The sequence below is a fragment of the Somniosus microcephalus genome, chromosome 13, assembly GCF_052327205.1.
Source record: "Somniosus microcephalus isolate GS21.2 chromosome 13, FLI_Smic_1.0, whole genome shotgun sequence".
Lineage (NCBI taxonomy): Eukaryota > Metazoa > Chordata > Chondrichthyes > Squaliformes > Somniosidae > Somniosus > Somniosus microcephalus.
This window is the reverse complement of record NC_140999.1, coordinates 56,299,782-56,308,789: the sequence shown is the minus strand read 5'-3', so window position 1 is coordinate 56,308,789 and position 9,008 is coordinate 56,299,782.

Sequence of the window (9,008 nt, the reverse complement as noted above, 5' to 3'; positions counted from 1 at the left end):
CGTTCCATTACAGAAAATTTTGCCCGGCTCGTAATGCGACCTGCAATCATTGCAGCAAGAAAGGACACTTTTCCAAGGTATGCCAGTCACGGGCCTCTGCTAACAAGAAAGGCCGCTCCTCTAAAGTATACCGGTCGAGAGCTCCTGTTAGCTTCACAGCTGCTATGGAGCTGCTCCTCCCCCAAGTACCACTGCTAAGGCTACAGCTGCCAAAGGAAAAATTACCCCTCCTCCCATCACAGCTGTTTTTCCCCAAAGTTTGTCCCATGCAGCCACAAAGGTTTCAGTAAATGGGCACACTCTAAGCACGCTAATCGACTCCTGCAGCTCTGACAGCTTCATTAGTAAGCGGGCTGTCAGCAGGTTAAAACTACGCATTTATCCCTCGGACAGGGAGATTGCAATGGCTCTGACGACTCTGACCACCAATTCTTCTGGCTTCTGTCTTGTCAACCTCATCCTCAATGGCCGCACTTATCTCTCCACCCGGCTCGGAGTACTCGAAAACTTATGTAGCGATGTGCTTCTGGAACAGGACTTCCAGAAGCAGCACAAAAGACTCACTTTTGAGTTTGGAGGGTCGAAGCCGGAGCTTACCATTTCTAAGGTGCCGTTTTGTGCGCTCTCGGCAGCCTTACTCGGTGAGCCCTCCCTGTTTGCCAATCTCTCCCCCCGCTGTAAACCCATAGCCACCAAATCGTGGCGCTTTAGCCAAGACGACCGAGCATTTATCGAGGCAGAAATCTCTCGCCTTTTAGCTGACGGTATTATCGAGCCGTGTTCATCTCCCTGGCGGGCTCAAGTCGTCATTGTGAAAAACCCTTTAAAACAACATAAGAAACGTCTGTGTATTGATTATTCGCAGACTCTTAATCAATATACCGACCTGAATGCCTACCCGCTACCACGCATAGATGACATGGTCAACAACCTTGCCAAATACAAGGTATTTTCAACCTTCGATTTAAAGAGCGCGTACCATCAGGTACCACTGAAAAACTCTGACAAAAAGTATACGGCCTTTGAGGCCAATGGTCGGCTTTATCAGTTTTGTCGCCTTCCATTTCGGGTCACCAATGGGGTGGCCGTCTTCCAACGGGCAATGGATGGCCTAGTCCGGCAAGAGAACTTGACGGACACCTTTCTGTATTTAGACAATATCACTACTGCCGGCCATGATCAAAAGGAGCATGACGCCAATCTTCAGAGATTTTTTGACGTTCTCCGTCGTCGCCACTTAACATTAAACGAATTGAAATCGGTGCCATCAGTGAACATTCTCGGCTACTGGGTGGGCAATGGTGTTATTAAACAGGACCCAGAGCAACTTCGGCCACTTCAGGAGCTCCCTCCCCCTACAAATCTCGGCTCTCTTCGTCGGGCACTTGGCATGTTTGCTTATTACGCAAAGTGGATACCTCACTTCTCCGATAAAATACAGCCCCTGCTTCATGCAAAGTCTTTTCCATTAGAAGCAACAGCTATTTCTGCCTTCAACCTCCTCAAATGACAGCTGGAGAAAGCCACGCTTCGCTCCATTGACGAAAACCTTCCTTTTGTGGTCGAATGCGATGCATCGAAGGTGGCGATCTCGGCTACCTTGAATCAAGGTGGTCGACCCGTGGCATTCCTATCCAGAACCTTACAGGGTAGCGAGCTCCATTACCCCCCCGTCGAGAAGGAGGCTACAGCCATCATCGAGGCTGTACACCAATGGAGTCATTTTCTTGCTCAGCGTCATTTCACGCTCATAACTGACCAGCGGTCCGTGGCCTTCATGTTGGATAACCGGAAGCGCACAAAAATCAAAAATAATAAAATTCAACTCTGGAGGATGGAGCTGGCCGCCTTTGGATATACTATCCATTACCGACCCGGCAAACAGAATGTGGCCCCAGATACCTTCACACGGGCATTTTGCTCTTCAAAGTCAACGTCGACTCTGGCGGATCTGCATATGGACTTATGCCATCCTGGCGTTACCTGAATGTTGCACTTTGTGCGCTCCAAAAATCTACCATTCTCAATGGAGGATGTAAAGAAAACATGCTCCTCCTGTAGGATTTATGCAGAATTGAAACCACAATTCTTCCGCCCATCAGATGACTTACTCATACATGCAATGCAGCCTATGCAGAGGCTCAGCATAGACTTTAAAGGGCCATTGCCTTCGTCGACACGGAACACCTACCTACTTACGATGGTAGACGAGTATTCACGCTTTCCCTTTGCCTTCCCCTGTCCTAATATGCTTACCTCTACGGTAATTAAATGCCTCAATCAGGTCTTTTCCCTTTGCGGGACGGCCAATTTTATCCACACGGATCGGGGTCCCTCCTTTATGTCGAGTGAACTTAAAAGTTATCTCTCCCAACGGAGAATCGCTTCGAGTAAGATGACACCATATCACCCAATCGGCAATGGACAGGTTGAACGAGACAATGCCATCATCTGGAACGCTGTCTGTCTGGCACTGAGGTCACGCAACCTACCAGACCAGCAGTGGGAAACTGTTCTCCCCGACGTGTTACACTCTATCAGGTCTCTTCTCTCCACATCCACTAATGTCACACCTCATGAGCGATTCTTCAAGTTCCGGCGTCGCTCTACACACGGGACATCTCTACCGTCATGGTTGGTGGCTCCAGGCCCTGTGTTACTCCGGAGGTTCTTCCGGTCTGCCAAGAACGACACTTTCGTTGACGAGGTGGAGTTAACGGAGGTAAACCCCACGTATGCGCACGTGCGGTACCCCGATGACCGGGAGTCCACCGTCTCGCTCAGAGATCTGGCTCCCTGACCAACCGGTCACACAGGCCCAAATGATGAAGGATCCCACGACGATGATGTCAACACTCCACATCCCTATGAAGATGACGCCCAACCTGGGACATCGAGGGATCTGCCGGCAGTGCTACCGGATCAACTCAGGGAGCCGAACGCTCCCCGTAGGATGGCCACCCGAAATCAGGACGCCGGACAATCTCCGGCTACGACCCAGAATGAGGCCAGCTCTGCGCCTGTGGGGACCCGCACCCAGAGTCATGATATTCCCAGGCCTCCACAGGACAATCAAGATGACGCGGACTCTACCGACTTACCGGTACGGGCCAAGCGACCCAGGGACCAGGACACGGTCCGGGGAGACGTGCCTTCCGGTCACAAGCAGAAAGCTAAACGACTACAGCTATTTTTGGTCCACCTAGTCCGTTAAAGGAAGACTGGACTTCCAAACCTTTTAGGGAGGAAGAATGTCATAAATTGCAACTTCTACAAGAAGTAACTCAGGAAGTACTACTGAACGGCCAGCTGAGGGCGCCGTCCGAGGAGTATAAATACTCGGGCGTGGGCCCAACTTGGCCAGAGACAATCTGGAAACAGGAAGCTAGTGACTACTAACTAGACCTCCATGTTTTGTTACAAGTCGATTAACGCCTTGCTTTATGTACAACCAAGTGCGTAGTGAGTCTTTATTACGTCAGCGCTTCCAAACACGAGACTGCATTCATCCGCGCCGCTCTTTTGAGCATATTTACTACCACGCGTGGTCTCGCTCCACTCGTCGAAATACTGTGTGTGTGAACGTCATCTCGTTGCTACCCATTTTGCCTTTAATTACTGTATTAAACATAGAAGCTAGGAGCAGGAGTAGGCCATTCGGCCCTTCGAGCCTGCTCCGCCATTCAATGAGATCATGGCTGATCATCCAAATTCAGTACCCTGTCCCTGCCTTCTCCTCATATCCCTTGATCCCTTTAGCCTCAAGAAATATATCCAACTCTTTCTTGAATATATTTAATGAACTGGCCTCCACCGCCCTCTGTGGCAGAGAATTCCATAGGTTCACCACTCTCTGGGTGAAGAGGTTCCTCCTCATTTCAGTCCTAAATGGCTTACCCCTTATCCTTAGACTATGACCCCTGGTTCTGGACTCCCCGGCCATCATAGACATCCTTCCTGCATCTAGTCTGTCCAGACCTGACAGAATTTTATAGGTTTCGATGAGATCCCCTCTCAATCTTCTAAACTCCAGTGAGTATAAGCCCAATCGACACAATCTCTCCTCATACATCATTCCTGCCATCCCAGGTATCAGCCTGGTGAATCTTCGCTGCACTCCCTCCATGGCAAGAACGTCCTTCCTCAGGTAAGGTGACCAAAACTGCACACAATACTCAAGGTGCGGTCTCACCAAGGCCCTGTACAACTGTAGCAAGACATCCTTGTTCCTGTACTCGAACCCCCTTGCTACGAAGGCCAACATACCATTTGCCTTCTTAACCGCCTGCTGCACCTGCATGCTTACCTTCAGCGACTGGTGCACAAGAACACACAGGTCTCTTTGCACTTCCCCTTCTCCCAATCTATTGCCATTCAAATAATAATCTGCCTTCCTGTTTTTGCCACCAAAGTGGATAACCTCACATTTATCCACATTATAGTGCATTTGCCATGTTTCTGCCCAATCACCCAACCTGTCCAAATCGTACTGGAGTTTCACGACATCCTCCTCACAGCTTACCCTTCCACCCAGCTTTGTGTCGTCTGCAAATTTGGAGATATTACATCCAATTCCCTCGTCCAGATCATTAATATATATTGTGAACAGCTGGGGTCCTAGGACTGATCCTTGCGGTACCCCACTAGTCACTGCCTGCCACTTGGAAAACGACCCATTTATTCCAACTCTTTGCTTTCTGTCCGCCAACCAGTTCTCTATCCAAGTCAATACCTTGCCCCCAATCCCATGTGCCTCAATTTTGCACGCTAATCTCTTATGGGGGACCTTATCGAAAGCCTTCTGAAAGTCCAAATATACCACATCCACTGGTTCTCCCTCATCTATTTTACCAGTTACATCCTCAAAAAATTCCAGTAGATTAGTCAAGCATGATTTACCTTTTGTAAATCCATGTTGACTTTGTCCGATCCTGTCACTGCTTTCCAAGTGCTCTGCTATTACATCTTTTATAATGGACTCCAGCATTTTCCCCACTACCGATGTCAGGCTTACCGGTCTATAATTCCCCGCTTTTTCTCTACCACCTTTTTTGAATAGTGGGGTAACATTAGCTACCCTCCAATCCATGGGTACTGTTCCAGGGTCTATCGAGCTCTGGAAGATGACCAGCAATGCATCTACTATCTCTAGGGCCACTTCCTTAAGTACCCTGGGATGTAGACCATCAGGCCCTAGGGATTTATCGGCCTTCAGTCCCATCAATTTTCCTAACACCATTTCCCTACAAATACTGATTTATTTCAGTTCCTCCCTTTCATCAGACCCTATGTTCCCCGACATCTCTGGGAGGTTATTTGTGTCCTCCTTCGTGAAGACAGAACCAAAGTATGTATTTAGTTGGTCTGCCATTTCCTTGTTTCCCATTATAAATTCCCCTGATTCTGAATGTAAGGGACCTACGCTTGACTTCACCAATCTTTTTCTCTTCACATATCTATAAAAGCTTTAACAGTCAGTTTTTATGTTCCCTGAAAGCTTACTCTCATATTCTATTTTCCCTTTCTTAATTAATCCCTTTGTCCTCCTTTGTTGACTCTTAAACTGCTCCCAATCCTCAGGATTATTGCTTTTTCTAGCCAATTTATATGTCCTCTCCTTGGATCTTATGCTATCCCTAATTTCCCTTGTTAGCCACGGTTGAGTCACCTTTTTTGTTTTATTTTTATGCCAAACTGGAATGAACAAATTCTGTAGCTCATCCATTCGGTCTTTGAATGTTTGCCATTGCCTATCCACTGTCAGCCCTTTGAGTGCCATTCCCCAATCAATGCTACCCAACTCGCTCCTCAGACCATCGTAGTTTCCTTTATTTAAATTGAGGACCCTTGTCTCTGAGTCAACTACTTCATTCTCCATCTTAATGAAGAATTCGATCATATTATGATCGCTCCGACCCAAGGGGCCTCGTACAACAAGATTGCTAATTAATCCTTTCTCGTTACATAATACCCAGTCTAAGATGGCCTGATCTCTGGTTGGTTCCTCGACATATTGGTCCAGGAAACCATCCCGTAAACACTCCAGGAATTCCTCCTCCACAGTATTGTTACTAATTTGGTTGGCCCAATCTATATGTAGATTAAAGTCACCCATGATGACTGCTGTGCCCTTATTGCACACTTCTTTAATTTCCCTTTTAATGCCATCCCCAACCTCCGCCTTACTGTTTGGAGGTCTATATACCACTCCCACTAATGTTTTTTTCCCCTTAGTATTTCTCAATTCTACCCATACAGATTCCACATCATCAGAGCTAATATCCTTCATTACAATTGTATTAATCCCTTCTTTAACCAGTAATGCTACCCCACCTCCCTTTCCTTTTTGCCTATCTTTCCTGAATATTGAATACCCCTGGATGTTGAGTTCCCAGTCTTGGCCATCCTTGAGCCACGTTTCCGTAATCCCAACCAAATCATATCCGTTTACCTCTATTTGCGCAGCCAATTCATCCACCTTATTACAAATGCTCCTCGCATTAAGACACAAAGCCTTCAGGCTTGTTTTTTTAACGCTCTTAGACCTATTAGAATTATTATTTACTGTGGCCACGTTTGATTTAAACCGTTGATTTCTCTGACTGCCACTTTTGTTTTTCTCCTTCCTATCTTTTGCTTTTATCCCTGTTTCCCTTTCCTCTGTCTCCCTGCTCAGGTTCTGTTTAGCCCTTAATCATGGCCCCTAAGCGTAATCTCAGTGATAAAGGTGAATCAATAGCGAAAAGGGCAAGGAATGTACTAACCTTAGATAGGAAATCAGATGTCGTTAATAGACTTGCCCGTGGTAAAGTACAGCGTCAGTTGGACTAATGGGGCTAACAAGTCCACCATTAGAACCATAAAAAAGTGAGGTGTCGATAAGGGCTAGTATTGTGGGTGGCTCTTCGAAAAATGCTAAAATGTCGTTTATGCCACGGGACCATAAGCTTGAAAAAATGGAGAAGGCACTTAATATCTGGTTGGAAGATCAGAACCAGAAAAAAGTGAATGTTAATTCCGCATGGGTACATAAGAAGGCCCTTAGTATCTACAAGCATCTTACTGTGGCTGCCAGGGAAAGTGTAGATGACATAAAGTTTCAAGCGAGTAAGGGCTGGTTGGAAAATTTTAAGAAGAGTTTCACCTTGATTAACCTCAAGGTTGTGGGGGAATCGGCCTCAGCCGATCACGAGGCCGCTGCCAAGTTCCCGGAAGAGCTGAAGAAGTTGATCACCGAGAAGGGTTACCTGCCGGAGCAGGTACTTAATGCGGATGAGACTGGTCTCTTCTGGAAGCAGATGCCTTCCTGAACTTTCATCGCGAAGGCTGAGAAGCATGCTTCGGGATTCAAGGTGGCTAAGGATAGGGTGAACCTTCTCCTTCGTGCTAACGCCGAGGGAGACTGTTTAGTGAAGCCGATGCTACTCTGCCGCTCCCTGAATCCCCGCGCTCTGAAGGGAAAAAACAAAAGCTATCTCCTTGTCTTTTGGCGTTCTAACCGCAAGGTGTGGGTTACTGCTGCAGTCGTCATGGACTGGTTTCATAACTGTTTTGTGCATGACGTGGCGTGGTACCTTGCAAAAAAAATCTGGCTTTCAAGGTCCTACTCATCCTCGACAGTGCCCCCAGCCACCCGCCGGCACTCCAATTCACCCACCCTAATATTGAAGTCATCTTCCTGCCTCCCAACATGACTTCACTCCTTCAACCCATGGACCAAGGTGTGATAGCCACCTTCAAGGCATACTACATACGACGCAGCTTTGACCGCATGATGGAGGCTATGGAGGATGACACAGCACTGACGGTGAAAACTTATAATAATAATAATAATAATCAACTTTATTGTCATTGTTAGTGCACAAGTGCAGTACAACGAAATGTAGGCTTGCGGCTCCCGAGAGTGTACATTTAGATTAAGACATTTAAACATTCAACATATATTTGGCTTGTAATACATTAACATAAACATAACCATAATAAAGTGCATTGGCAGATGTGCAGGCTTTAGAGTTTATTTGTGGAGTTCAGTAGGATGACAGCCCTGGGAAAGAAGCTGTTCCTAAATCTGGTCATACGGGTGCGAATGCATCTGTAGCATCTCCCAGATGGCAGGAGGGTGAACAGACTGTGGCTGGGGTGGGTAGGGTCTTTGATGATGGACCGTGACCTCCGTAAACAGCGTTTCTGGTATATGTGCTCTATGGTTGGTAGCCGGGTGCCGGTAATGCGTTGGAAGGATTGCACCATCGCTGACTGCATCACCAACATAAAAGAATTGATGGATGAACTGAAGAGGACGACACTCAACGCCTGCTGGGGTAAACTTTGGAGGGAGGCAGTGAATGACTTCCGAGGCTTCCCTACAGTTGACGCTGAAGTTCAGTGCATTGTGAAGGTTGCGCAACATTTGGGGGGCGAGGGGCTGGCCGACATACAGCCTGATGACGTCGAGGAGCTCCTTGCATCGCACGGCGAGGAGCTGACGGAGGAGGAACTTGATGAGCTGATACAGCATTCTAGTGAGGCAGAGGACGAGGACGAAGACAAGGATGTGGTGAAGTCGTAGATGACAAGTGCCAACCTTAGCAAGGCAATGCTCCTTGCTACTAATCTCTCGGACCTCTTTATGGAGATTGACCCATTCTTGGACCGTAGTTTAAAATTCAAGCGAGGTTTGAAGGATTTCATGAGACCATACAAGCAGGTCCAGAAAGATATTCAGAAAAAAATGAGTCAACCATCCATCGCAGAATTCTTTAAGAAACCGCCCAGTTGATGACCCAGTTGCATCAACCAGCCACGATGTCGCTTCTCCGCATTCACCCTCTCGATTGATGATCTTCTTTGTTGTGTTATTTAAAATAAGGATGTTCTTGCCATGGAAGGAGTTCAGCGAAGATTCACCAGGCTAATACCTGAGATGGCAGGAATGACGTATGAGGAGAGATTGGGTCGATTGGGCTTGTACTCGCAGGAGTTTAGAAGAATGAGAGGGGATCTCATTG